Genomic DNA, 14,026 nt, shown 5'->3' with positions numbered 1-14,026 from the left:
CAATCACACAAAGAATGAGGTGTCAGGGGAGGGGCTGAGACCCAGGAGAGTGCAACAGGCTGACTCAGGGCTCTTGCTACCAAATGATGCCCTCCTCCCTTTACCTGAGACCTGAGAGAAATTCTCTTACCAGGCCACCGAGGTGTCCCTGCCACCAAACAAGTGACAGATGCCCCAAGAAAGTTCCTTCTGCAAACAGTATCTCTTGCTAGACATAAACACCTCCTTTCAAAGCTTGAAATTTATTAGCACCCAAATGATGTTTATGACCCTGTGGCTTGTGATCCTGTCATGGATTCTATCAACCAGAGAGACTGGATTAGCTCACAGACCCAGGCATTTATGGCTCTGAAGTGAGCCACTGTTCAAAGAATGCTGAGGACAGATGGAATTGATCTACCCACAGGTGGATGAGTGCGGCTGGAGCAGGAAGGGTCCCGTGCTGGCTGAAAGAACACCCAGGACCAAGGAGAGAGCGCAAAATAATAAAGCGAGAATTCCCACCGCAGCCAACAACCACCCAGAAGCCATAACTAACTACGAAAAGTGAGCTAACCGGAGAGGAAAAGCAACCAAACGTCGAGGCGTAATCACAGCCAGCGAGAAAAAGCAGCAAGATCTTTGCATCGAGATAAAAACGCAAAGGTGAATAAATATCAGTGGAATTCATTCCTCAAAGAACGTTCCGTGTTATCTATATACAAACACAAGAGGGACGAGTTTTTTACATTGTGGTTTGGTTTGGTTTGGTTTTGATTTTTTAATTTTTAAAAACCTAGAGACGTATGCATTTTTAAAATGCGGTTTCGACATCTGCAGACTTTACCAGAACACTTCAAGAGAAAATGAAAAGTTGGATAAACACTGAAGGTTACTCACTTGGTTAGGAGTTCGGGGAAAGAGAAAAAAAGCAGAGAATCCACTGAAATTTATTGAAATTCTAAACCCCAGAAATACAGGCAGGGTAAAGAAATATTAGTCACCCTGGTGTTTTGTCATCTCCTGTCGTAGTTCCTAATTTTTGTTAACTACGGTTCACTGTTACAGAACAATACAAGGTGAGAGTGGCGAAGAAGACATTTAAATTATAAATTTTGGTCTTTATCTTTGGGCCCTATCTCTAGATCAGGAGTAATTAATTATATTGGGGTTTTTAGAAAGTTCTTTCTAAGAGAGACTTCTAGATTTATTTCCCAGGTACCAAAGCTCTGAAAAATCAAACCAATCCTGGCCAGCGTTTCAGAGCATTAAGTCTCTTGAGAAAGTAGACTACACCCTTATTTACATGTATTTGGATATTATTCAATAAAAGGTAAGCAAAAAACTGTGCTGTGTCTCAGGTAGGGTGAAAAAGACCAAAAGAGTCTGGTCCCTCCAGTTTTCAGGGAGCTTACCCCCTTATTAGGAGGCAAGACAATTGCCCAAATAACTAAAATACACACATACACAGAAGGTATGATGGAGTAAATGTGCTCACTGTGTATTTATTTCCTTATACACACTTATTGATGAGAAATTTATATATGATAGATTGTGCGTGCATGTGTGTGCATGCATGTGTGAGTGTGTGTATATGTATGTACGTGCACATTGCCCAAGACGTGTTGTCTCAGATTCTGTGGAGGCCTTCTCTTTAAGTGGCACGCGTGTCCTTCAGTTAGCTTGCCCACTGGCTGTCCGCATTGTCGTAGATCATAGGAAGCCAGTTGGTTGTTCATCAATTCTAGAGCTATAATAAAGCACCGTTTCTAAAAAATTTACTCACTCTCTGATTCTTTTTTTTTAAGATTTTATTTATTTACTTTTGAGAGAGAGCGAGCAGGGGGAAGGGCAGAGGGGGACGGAGAGGGACAAGCAGACTCTGCACTGAGTGCGGAGCCAGACTCGGGGCTCAATTTCATGACCCTGAGATCATGACCTGAGCCAAAATCAAGTTCGGCCACTCAATCAACTGACAGAGCCACCCAGGCACCCCTCACTCTCTGATTCTTATCTTTACCCAAACTTACCCTATGCCCAACCAATAGGAAATGAATGAATGATATTTACTAAAAGGTTTCTTTTTACAGTCTCCCTTATATATGTTTTCACCTTCAGAATTCCAACAATATTAACAAGTACTACCTCTGAATGTTATAGGATCAGGACAAGTATCAAGATAGGCCCGGTTCCTCATTTCCAGGTTGCCAATCTATGTATCATTCTATATCAGCCATACAATTTTCTCAACTCTGCTTTACATTTTTTTAAAAGATTTTATTTATTTATTTGAGAGACAGAGAGCACAAGCAGGTGGAGGGACAGAGGGAGAGAGAGAGAGAAGCAGACTCCCCACTGAGCAGGAAGCCCGATAGGGGACTCGATCCCAGGACCCTGAGATCATGACCTGGGCCCAAGGCAGACGCTTAACCAACTGAGCCACCCAGGTGCCCCAGCTTTATATTTTAAAACAGCATTCTGGGGAAAAAATTAACCATTATTATGATAAAAGATACCCTTTGAAATCTGGATTCTGTCAAATCTTTGGACAATAATCTAAATAGTTAAGGAGAGGGATGCCTGGGTGGCTCAGTTGATTAAGCATCCCACTCTTGATTTCCACTCAGCTCATGATCTCAGGGTTGTGGGATCGAGCTCCCCATAGGGCTCTGCTCTGAGCAGGGAGTCTGCTTGAGATTCTCTCTCTCCCTCTCCCTCTGCCCATCTCCTCCTCCACCCCCATGTCTCTCTCTCTCTCTCTAAAAAAAAAAAAAAAAAAAAGTTAAATAGTTAAGGGGAAAGAATGTTGCCTTTATAAACTGGGTAATTCGCCAGATTACCAGCAGGTCCTTCCTGAATGGCCACTGGGTGTATATCCATATCAAAAGACATTTCCAGTCCTTGCCCTTAGACAGCTAATGAGCATATCTATATGGAGTCACTGAATTACCTCACTGTGGCCCCAATTCCCTACCTCTCTGTCCTACTGGAGACCTGGTCTCGGTTTCTCAGAACAGTGCTGGTCTCTGCAGGGCAAGGGCCTTCCCCTGGAGGGACAGGAAGACCACCCAGGGTAGGGGTGTGAGCAGAGCTGGTGAAGCCAAGGTCCTCTGGGGAGTTAGTATAACTCCGGGAGGAACCACAGTGTGCCCCCAGCAAAGCACTGAACCTATTTGTGTCTGCATTTCCCATTTGTAAAACAGGGTAATTATAACCTCCCTACTTCATATGGCTTTTGGGAAGCTTCATTAGTGTTTGTAAGTCACTTCAAAGACGGGAGTGATTGCTCATTGTTGTGGCAGGTAAAAGATCTCTGGCCCAAGCCCTCCATCTGTCCAAGTGTCCCAGTGGCTTGTTCCATCTTAGATGAGGGAGAAAACGTAATGCCCTTCCCTCTCCCTCCTCCTAGGAACATGGAATATCCAAAGGGAAACCTAGTAGCCCTTTTGCCCTAAATGTCTGTGTTCTCGAGTTTTACATGTTTTCATCACAACTCAGAAAGCATTAACATTTTTAGATGCAAGAACTTAAAATTAATATCTTTGTAAAATTCCACAACAGCTATGGAATTATCAATAATTATCAATGTGCAACAATTTTTGCCCATGTTATGTGCGTGGGGGTATTTCTAAGAATTCAAAACCATACACATGCTCTCTCTTAATGTGTCTTGAGACCTAAACCAGTTAATCTTCTTTTAAAAGAAATAAAATGCACTTAAAAGGAAAAAAACACATTTTTAAGGTGCAGATAAAACATACACATGTAGAATGAATTTTTCAATATATTCTTACACGTTTAAAAAATGCAGAAGTGGGGGGGGCGCCTGGCTGGCTCAGTTGGTAGAGCATATGACTCTTGGTCTCAGGGTCGTGACTTTGAGCCCCACACTGGGCACAGAGTCTACTTTTTTTTTAAAAAAAGAGCTTACTTTAAAAAAAAGAACAGAAAAAAGAAATTTTTGAAAAAGCAAATGTGTACACTTTTTTAAAAAACTCATTTGGGTATTAAAAATGTCTCACAAGAACCACATTTTAAGAATGGGCATTAATTTACTTTTATTGCTTTTTTCAAAAACTCAAAAACATGAGATTTTTAAAAATCAACTTTAGAAGTCATTTTGACTTAAATGATCATCAGTAGGGTGCTAGCTACATAAATTACGGTAAATCCAGTGTGTGGGCATGGCAGGGATGAAATTTTAGATATGTTTGTAATTAAAAAAAAACAAAATCTAGGGGTGCCTGGGGGGCTCAGCCGGGTGAGTGTCTGCCTTCGGCTCAGATCATGATCTCAGGGTCTTGGGATCAAGTCCCACATCGCGCTCCCTGCTCAGTGGGCAGCCTGCTTCTCCCTCTCCCTCTGCTGCGGCTCCCCCTGCTCTCTCTCTCTGTCAAATAAGTAAATAAAATCTTTAAATAAATAAATAAGTAAACAAAATACAGAATAACCCTTACCACAAGTTCTCATTTGTATTTAAAAACAGATGATAGATAATAGATGGATAGATAGATAGACAAACAGACAGATACGGGATATATGTGTATGTGTGCATGTGCATATGTATATATAACAGATGATCTCTAGAAGAATACAAGAAAAATGGTAACAGCATTTACTTCTGGAAAAAAAATGAAATGACTTAGGGCGCCTGGGTGGCTCAGTTGGTTAGGCGACTGCCTTTGGCTCAGGTCATGATCCTGGAGTCCCAGGATCGAGTCCCGCATCAGGCTCCCTGCTCAGCAGGGAGTCTGCTTCTCCCTCTGACCCTCCCCACTCTCATGCTCTATCTCATTCTCTCTGTCAAATAAATAAATAAAATCTTTAAAAAAAAATGAAATGACTTAAAGGCTGTAGGAAAAGTCTTCATATTTATGTGTACTCTAAGCTTAATATTTTTTATTGTAAGAATGTACCACTTTTTAATTTAAAAAATTTGCCACATTAGTATATTTTATTATTAATTTGTCATCCTGTGATATTTTATCTTTAAAACAATTATTTCATAGTGTATACTATTAAGAAAAATTGCCAAGTACACAAAAAAATAAACTAGTGTCATTATATTTCATAATTACCTTCCTTAGGGAGTATATGGGAAATTTCCATGCCTTCTGCTAAACTTTACTATGAACCTAAAATTGCTCTAAAAAATAAAGTCGAGTAAAAAAAAAAAATTTCCTACCTACTATAGGAAGAATATGCTGTAAAATAGACACCCAGAGAAGCCCAAGTGAATCACAAGACTGTTTGGCATAAAAAGATATTGATGAATAGGTAAATATTTATCCTCTATTGTAATGTGAGCACTCATATGGAATCATTTTATACTCCTCCCCTGGAATTAATCTCCTTGTGGGTAAGGAAAAGCACTTATGCATCTAATTTCCCCCCCAAACTCTAGTTCAACCCCTCGCAAATAGTAGGTGTTCAAATAACAGTTATCAAATAAATAAATAAATTAAATTCACTCTGATATCTTGCCCATTCTAGTTAAATAGGTTTCTTTAATGTGACACTTTTAAAAACCTTTACTAACTAGCTTTACCATGAAAAAAAATTTTCCCCACTAAGTTCTTTGTAGTACCAGGGTAATAAAGTATAGACAAATAACAATGGAAAATATTGCACTGGCTTTTAATTTATATCTCACTATTTTCTAAAACTCAAGGTTTGGCAGGGGGCGCCCAGGTGGTTGAGCGTCCAACTCTCGGTTTCGGGTCAGGTCATGATCTCAGGGTCCTGAGATCAAGCCCCACATCGGGGTCCACACTCAGTGGGGAGTCTGCTTCTCCCTCTCCCTCCTCCCACTTGTGCTCTCTCTCTCTCCCTCTCTCCCTAAAAAAATAAATAAATAAAAAACAAAACAAAACAAAACTCAAGGTTGGTAGAGACCATTAGCACTTCCTGCATCTCTATACTGGCCTGTTACTGGGTCAGGGCCATATGATTGCATCTGGCACCTGGGAATATGAGGAAGTGATGTGCCATTTCCATTCCAAGGCACTTGAGAGTCAGTGGGTCACCTTCATCTTTTTCTTGCTTGGCTGGACTCTGGAAGTCAAGTGTTGAGAGGATGACTTTACAAATTGAAGGGAATCCTCAACTCGCCAGATGTGGAAGAATCCATGTCACATATCAGAGTTTGTGATGAGCAAGAAATATCTTTTTGTTGTGCTAAGCCACTGAAATTTCAGAGTGATTTGTTACAGCAGCATAACCTAGCCCATCCTGACTAAATGTATTCATCATCATGGCATTCCTTCAGATAAAAATATGGAATGACTGCCTACTAAGATTCAGGCATGATATTCGAGGCATCTTATAATAAGTGTATAGCAAAACTACTGAGAGAAAAATTAAAGAAACAAAATATATAGACTGAGGGATAAAGAGCCTCTGTTAGTTGAAGAAGTGGTGAGGCTGGGTGGCTTTTGTCTTTGCAACCCTAGTAGTTACTTCAGAAGTTGTGAAAAGTAAGCTTAAGTGCAAGGAATGCAAAATTGCCCAAAGTGACTAGTATTTTACTGTGTCTGGATTATGCCGTTCTTTCCCAAAGACCAGGTATTCTCTGAGTAAGATTGGGAAGCAGTATGTCCAGAAATATTTCTGCTCTCCTGTTATATCTATACAGAATTCTTGGCATTAAAAAAAACTATAAATTATAGGGCACCTGGGTGGCTCAGTTGGTTAAGCGACTGCCTTCGGCTCAGGTCATGGTCCCGGAGTCCTGGGATTGAGTCCCACATCGGGCTCCCCGCTCAGTGGGGAGCCTGCTTCTCCCTCTGACCCTCTCCCCTCTCATGTTGTTTCTCTCTCAAATAAATAAATAAATAAAATCTTTAAAAAATATATAAATTATAAAGGGAACACTGCAAGTGGTCTAATATATATCAGAAATTGTCACTAGACCTCTTCAGTCAGTGCTCTTGTGTCTTTGTCATAATTAGACAGGGTGTCTATGAATTTTCTGGATTAGGGTTACTTAATAGATCAGTGCTTTTAAGAGATTCATCACATGCATTTGTAACATCCTTCCAAAGAAATAGTCACGGGAGATAAAAGTCCACTGCAGTTATGTACAACATCTCTAACTGCTTTGTGATATTACGGTGAATGGGGGAAGAAGACAAATGTTGGGGGGACATTGAGATAGAAGGTAGAGGAGGCTTGTTCATTCACTGTTTGTCCTTTTCAGTGGTGAAAGCTCAGGATAATGAGAGGTTCTCAGTGTCCCACCTCTCTGAATCCCAAGGATCTCTTTAAAGCTCAGCAGAATTTCAACAATCACAGTGACCCAAAAGAGTCTGGAATTCTAACACCAGCGGTCAGACAAACCCCAAGTTGTAGGAAAACATTTCATTAATTTTCTGTCCAATGTTCTAAGCAGCTCCAACGACTCTGCTTGGCAGAATATCCACTAGCACATAATGGGGTGCTCCTCCCTCCCTCCTTCTGCTCTTCCTCCCACTGGGGCCAAAAGTGTTTTTAAAGGATTGTTTTGGAAAGGCCGTTTCCAGGTTCACTGTGTACTGGCCAGCGTTTAACCTCAAGTTTCTAGAACTCTGGGACTCTTCCTGGAAGCCACAATGACGGTCCAATTTGAAATCTTGAGTTTTGGGCAAGAAAACCACAAACTGTCTAGGCACTTGATCCGCCAGGGCCTGCCTTTGAAAGATGACCCCTCTAAGACCCAAGTCAAGGTTGGAATGCCCTACTGCAGCCTAGCTCTTCTGGCTGAAACTCTCAGGAGCTAGAACCAGCCTGACCCAAAGCAAGCTCTGGATACACGCATTGCCTCTTAAGATTTCCAGTTCCAGCTCACCAATAACTTATTTCACATTGAGTTAATACCCACTGAGGCAGCCAACCAGATTCTCATCAAACCAGTTCTGAAACTGCCTCTCAGTTCTTGATAACCATTAGCTTGCCTCTGGGGTTTTTTTCTTTCTTTGAAAAAAAAACAACAACAAAATTTATCTAAAAATAACCCTTTTCTTTATTATTTTTTCAAGTCACAAAAATAATAAAAAAAATTTAAGTAGATATTTCTTCCAAATTTCCACAAGATGCATGAAGAAAAAGCTATCCACCATGCCCACGTGCATCTTGCATGACATCATCTGGGCACATACACATATGTACGATCCATGTACATACTGAAGCTCATGCACGTATATACAGCTGGGTAGAGGCATGGGTTCCTGGACAATTGCTGAGAGAGCTTTTGTTTTACAAACTAAGATACTACTGTTCCCATCACTTCTGATACTTTCTTTTTTTCACTGTATAGCAATTGTCTCTACAAGTCAGTGGAGCAAGTTCTAACTCCTCACTCTTATTTCTTCTTTAGACATATGTGCATACACACATAAATTTTGCATAAATGGAATCATGTCATATTTGACAGAGATCTGCTTCGTGCAGTCTTTTTTTTCTTTTTCACTTGCTCCCAGTTCCCTAACTTTAATTACTCAGTATCCCTAAAGCTATTGTCCTTATTTTCCTCTATACTCATATCATCATAACCACACACACATGTACACACACGTGGAATTTTTTTGGCCCATGTTTATTGTACAAGTTGGATCATTTTAAAGATTTTATTTATTTATTTGACAGAGAGAGACACAGGGAGAGAGGGAACACAAGCAGGGGGAGTGGGAGAGGGAGAAGCAGGCTTCCCACAGAGCGGGGAGCCTGATGCAGGGCTCGATCCCAGGACCCTGGGATCATGACCTGAGCCAAAGGCAGATGCTTAACGACTGAGCCACCCAGGTGCCCCGAAGTTGGATCATTTTATACAGATTTCTCTGCATCCCTTATTTTCTTATTCTATAATACCTTGTCAACTGTGGTAGCTCTAATACATTATTTTTTAATATCTAAAAATATACCTTGGTGAAGTGACACCGAATACTTTATCAGCTTTTCCCCTACAGCTCTTTATTTCTAGCTTGTATTTGTTTGTTTGTGATTTTGCTTTTTCCTTTACTAACCATGCTTCATAAATATCCTTGTAAATATAACTTTCCATATTGATGCTTTAATTTCCTTTTTTTTTTTTTTTTTTAGAGATAGAGTGCGCACACAAACAAGGGGGAGGAAGAGAAGGAGAGAGAGAATCTTCAGCAGGCTCCACGCTCAGGGCTGAGTCTCACTCGGGGCTCCATCTCATGACCCTGAGATCATGACCTGAGCCGAAATCAAGAGTCAGACGCTTAACCAACTAAGCCACCCAGGCACCCCAATGCTTTAATTTCTAAGGAATATAGTCACAAGAGTGGACTGCTAGCTCAAAAATTGTATATTTTTAAATTTTAATAGATTGTTTTGATGGCTGAATTCATTAGGTGTTGCATGGTTTTTTCCATAAACACAGTGTTAATTCATTTTGCGACTAGCCATACATAGGTATTCCAGTCTTTTCAATTTTGCCAGCAGTATTTCATTGTTTTGTGCATCTGTATTTTCCTAATTACCGGTGGGTTTGGGCATCTTTTCATAACTCTTTAATCCCATTGATTCACTCATCTATAAAGTGCCATTATTTTTACTGGGGTGGTTGTCTTTTCCTATGATGCCTCTTAAGTGACACACCTACGAGGTGAACAGAAGACAGGTGGAATTCACAGCCAAGGTCATGAGTAACTGCCAGGTGACTATCATTAATAACAGAGTTGTATATTTCAGAGTTGCCAAGAGAGTAGGTCTTAAAAGTACTCATCACAAGAAAAAAATCATAACTATGTGTGGTGATAGATGTTAACTAGTCTTATTATGGTGAGCATTTCACAATATACACATATGTCCAATAATTATGTTGACCAACTGAAACTAAGATAATTGTTACATGTCAACTACATCTCAATTTAAGGAAGGAAGGAAGGAGAAAGAAAGAAAGAAAGAAGAAAGAAAGAAAGAGAAAAAAGAAAGAAAGAAAGAGAAAAAAGAAGAAAGAAAAAGAAAAAAAGAAAAAGAAAGAAAGAAAGAAAGAAAAGAATCACTGGAGGAACTTGTACAAGGAAAAGAACTAAGCATCGAGAATTGCAGTCAATTTTGCCAAAAGGTCGTGATAACTAGAAAGGAGTTCTACTTTGCACGTAGATCTGAGGGTAGGCATTAGGACACTGTCTCTTTTCTCAGTGGGAGATCAAGTCTACTCTCCCAAGAGCTCAAGTGCTGAGTTGACTTAAATTGTGGAGGCAGTGTGGTGGGAGCAAAGAGGACAGAAAACAAAGAGGGGAGGGAAAGGGAAGAAGCATGTGGTCAGTGCCTGCCTTGGGCCAGTTACTGGAAGAGGCATTTTATAGACATGTTCTCATTTATCCCTTGCAATGAACCTATGAGATGAGCTAAACTGTCATCTCTATGGAGTCTCAGAAATATCAAGTAACTTGTCCTATATCATTCATTTGGTGAGGGAGGGACCTAGGACTCTGGCGCAGGTCTGTCTCACTCCCACATCTGTGCTCTTCCCCAGCCAAAGGGAAGATGCTAGTAGGAACCTGGGCCATGTGCTGTGTCCCGCACAGAAAGAGTCAGGTAGATGCAAGGTTCTATCACCACCCTCCTGGGAAGCCTTGTTTGTAGTTTTGAGTTCTATAGACAATTAGAATACCTTCCTTCTTATAGTCAACACCACCCTCATGTGGTCAGCAAACTCTAATTTGGCAATTCAGTTACACACAGTTTTCGGTCTTTAGTTAAGCCTCTCTAGTGAACATTACGCTAAGTGAGATATATCAGACAGAGAAAGACAAATACTGTATGATACCACTTACACGTGGAATATATAAACTTGTAAAAACAGAGGATGGTGGTTACTAGGGCCTGGGGGTGGGGTAACTGGGGAGATGTCATTTAAGGGTACAAACTTACAACTAGTAGATCAATAAGTTCTGGAGATCTAATGTACAGCAGAGTCATTGCAGCAACAATACTATATGATAAACCTCAAAGTTGCTAAGAGACTAGATCTTAACTGTTCTCACCACAAAAAAAAAAAAAAAACTGATAATTATGTGATGGGATAGAGGTTCTAGCTTTTAGTTAACACTAAGGTGGTAATCATATTGCAATATATAAATGATCAAATCAACATGTTGTACACCTTAAACTTGCCTTAAACAATGTCATATGTCAATTATATCTCAATTTAAAAAAAAAAAAAAGATTCTCTTGTGACTCAATCTTCTTTAGGGTGGGTGGTTTTAAAATCACCAGGATGAAGAAACTGAAAACAAATATTCATAGTGCCACAAACTGAATACCTCAGTTTCTGAATAGCTGATGATTACAACCAAACTTATCATTTATCAATTAGCATTACACAGTATGTTCTTGTAATGAGAGACAGCTATGTAAAAAAAAACAAATGTCAGGCATTTATCCAAAGGACTGTCCTTGGAGTAACAACTTCAGATAGCAATTTAGATATGCCATGTCTATTAAGAGGAATTCCAGGGAATTATAGGAGGGGTTTCTGGGTAGAGATTGTTATTTTCTTCATTTGCAATTTAGCAATTACCCCACCAATCAGGTGCCATTGATCTTGTCTCCTTGCTAACTAATTCAGACTTTCCCCATCACAGAAATCCACAAAAATCTCCTTCTGGAATGAAATCAAATTGTGCAAAATTAATTCTCCATTTCGAACTCCAGAAAATAACCTTAATATATAAATCATCTTGGATTTTTCCATGAAGTAATTGGGCAAAATAGAAAGCACGACTCATAACATGGAAGTTATCAGCAGTGGACTAGAGAAGGCACAAACAGCTCATCCACCTGTCTCGAAAGCTCTAAGGGGTGGACATGCAGTTGAAACATTCACATGGACTTCTCATTTTATTGTCAAGCCTTATTACGTAAGGGTGATTTGTGTTCCACACTAATTAGCTAAGAGGTATGGACATTAATCCACTGCCCAATAAGCAGACCTCTGCAATGAGGTAGTTTTTGAAAAAGACCAGCTCTGGCTTTATTGCCATGCGCTCTACCAGAGCAAGGAAATGTGCATAACCTGCTCTCGAATACCAGCCGAACACATTCATACTTTACACTTTTACCCAGGGCTCTCTCCCCCCGGTTCCCTGTGTGCCTCGTGGGCGCATCACTTGAGAGCAAGCAGTGTCCGTTGAAGAAAGTGGGAAATACCACGTGGCAAATTTCAGTGGAAAGGAAGCTGTATATATCTGATTAGAGTCCAGTATCCAGAATATATAAAGAACACTTCAACTCAATAAAAAGCCAACTAACCCAATTACAAAGCCTGCGAGATTTCTTTTCGAAGTGATGAAAATGTTCGAAAATTGGCCATGATGATGGTTGCACGTATCTGTGAATATGCTAAAAGCCTTATGTTTTAACAAAGCTATTTTTAAAGGAAATAAAAAGGAAACTGTGAGTATGAGAAACACTCACTGGCTGCCACAGGCAGAAGTAAATGGCAAGGAGTTGTAGGAAGAATGAGACCAGATGTGGAGAAGCCATGGTCCCATCCAATGGCAAGTATATCAGATGAGTGGCCTAAGATTCACACAGCTTGCATGATAGTATCTGAGCCTCTTCCCCCATTTAGCTACTCAACAAATGTTTGTCGAGCACCTTCTGTGTGCCAAGCTATGTTCTAAGAAATTGGGATAGAGAGAGAAAAATGTTAAGGATGTTTACTGCAGCATCGTTGTGCTCTCAAAAACTGGAAACAATCTGACAATCCATAGGAAAATTAGTTAATAACCATGATGGAATTTTGTGCATCCATGCATTTATTTGATATTATTATAGAAATCTGTATCAGTGAATCTGCTATTATGTTGAACCATCTGAAATTGCCAATTTTGCAGGTCAAAATGGTCAAACATCGACAACTTCATATATTACTGTGTTAAAAAATACATTGCAGTTAGGTTCAACTGTCAAAAGTGTGCCACTCTGGTGAGGGATGTTACTAAGGGGGTTGCTTATGCATGTGTGGAAGCAGGGATTATATGGGTAATCTCTATTTTCTACCCAATTTTGTTGTCAACCTAAAACTACTCTAAAAAATAAAGTCTAGTAAATTGTAAAAAAAAAAAAATTGCACATTAATGTCTATAATAATATGTGCACTATATTTGCATAATTTTTTACTAAGATAGGGAAAAGTGGAGAAGGATAAATATCTGGCTGTTACTATCGCTTACTCTAGCAGGGAGAGGAATGTGTGTGCACGCCGGTGTGATGCACACTTGTGTGTGTGTGTTCGGGGAAGTGATTACTAACTTTTTCTTTTTATATATTTATGTTGTTTCATTTGTGACAATAATTATGTGTTACTTTCATGATTAATAAGCGTAATTGAAAATTATAAATCAGAAAGAACACGAGGGAGGCGCCTATGAAACTGAATCCATGATCCAGATTCATGAGCCTTCCTCTTCAAGTTTAATTTCATGTACTACGTGCTGGGCAGACTGTCTAGACGTGAACACCCACCATATGCTACGGAAGTTTCATGGAAATGGGAATTAGCTGTGGATCTGAACCTGTCTCCATAGCTGCTCACAAGGAAACACAATAAAAATAGTTTCATAGCATTTGTGATAAGACTACTGTACCAAGATTGGTCACTTGACGTCATTAAATCAAGTGCCCTTTGTGTGGGTTTCTGAGGACAAAGAAGTCCAGGGGTATTTCATGTGCAACATGAAATATGAGATAAGAAATCAGCAGAGATAAGATTTCAGTACATTGGTGTGTGAGCTGGATTCCACTTATCCTCCCTAACTCCTAAACCCAATCCCAAACATTTGTGTCAAGTCTAGAATAGACTTAAAGAGACTATCTGTTTGGATTTTTTTTTTTTAATGAATTTACTTTATGTACGCTCCTTCTCCTGGGGGCCCAAGAATATGAGCAGTATCAAAACGTGACAGCCCGTGTGGGATCGTGATGAAAGGCACGGTCTCTGCCTACAGAATGCCTGAGCTCAAGCCTCAGCTCTGCCACTTACTGACTCGGGCAACTCGCATGTGACCAGTTCCTGTGTCTATAAGCAGGGGGT

Source organism: Neomonachus schauinslandi, chromosome 13 (assembly GCF_002201575.2).
Source record: "Neomonachus schauinslandi chromosome 13, ASM220157v2, whole genome shotgun sequence".
Lineage (NCBI taxonomy): Eukaryota > Metazoa > Chordata > Mammalia > Carnivora > Phocidae > Neomonachus > Neomonachus schauinslandi.
Note: the sequence above shows the minus strand (reverse complement) of the source record.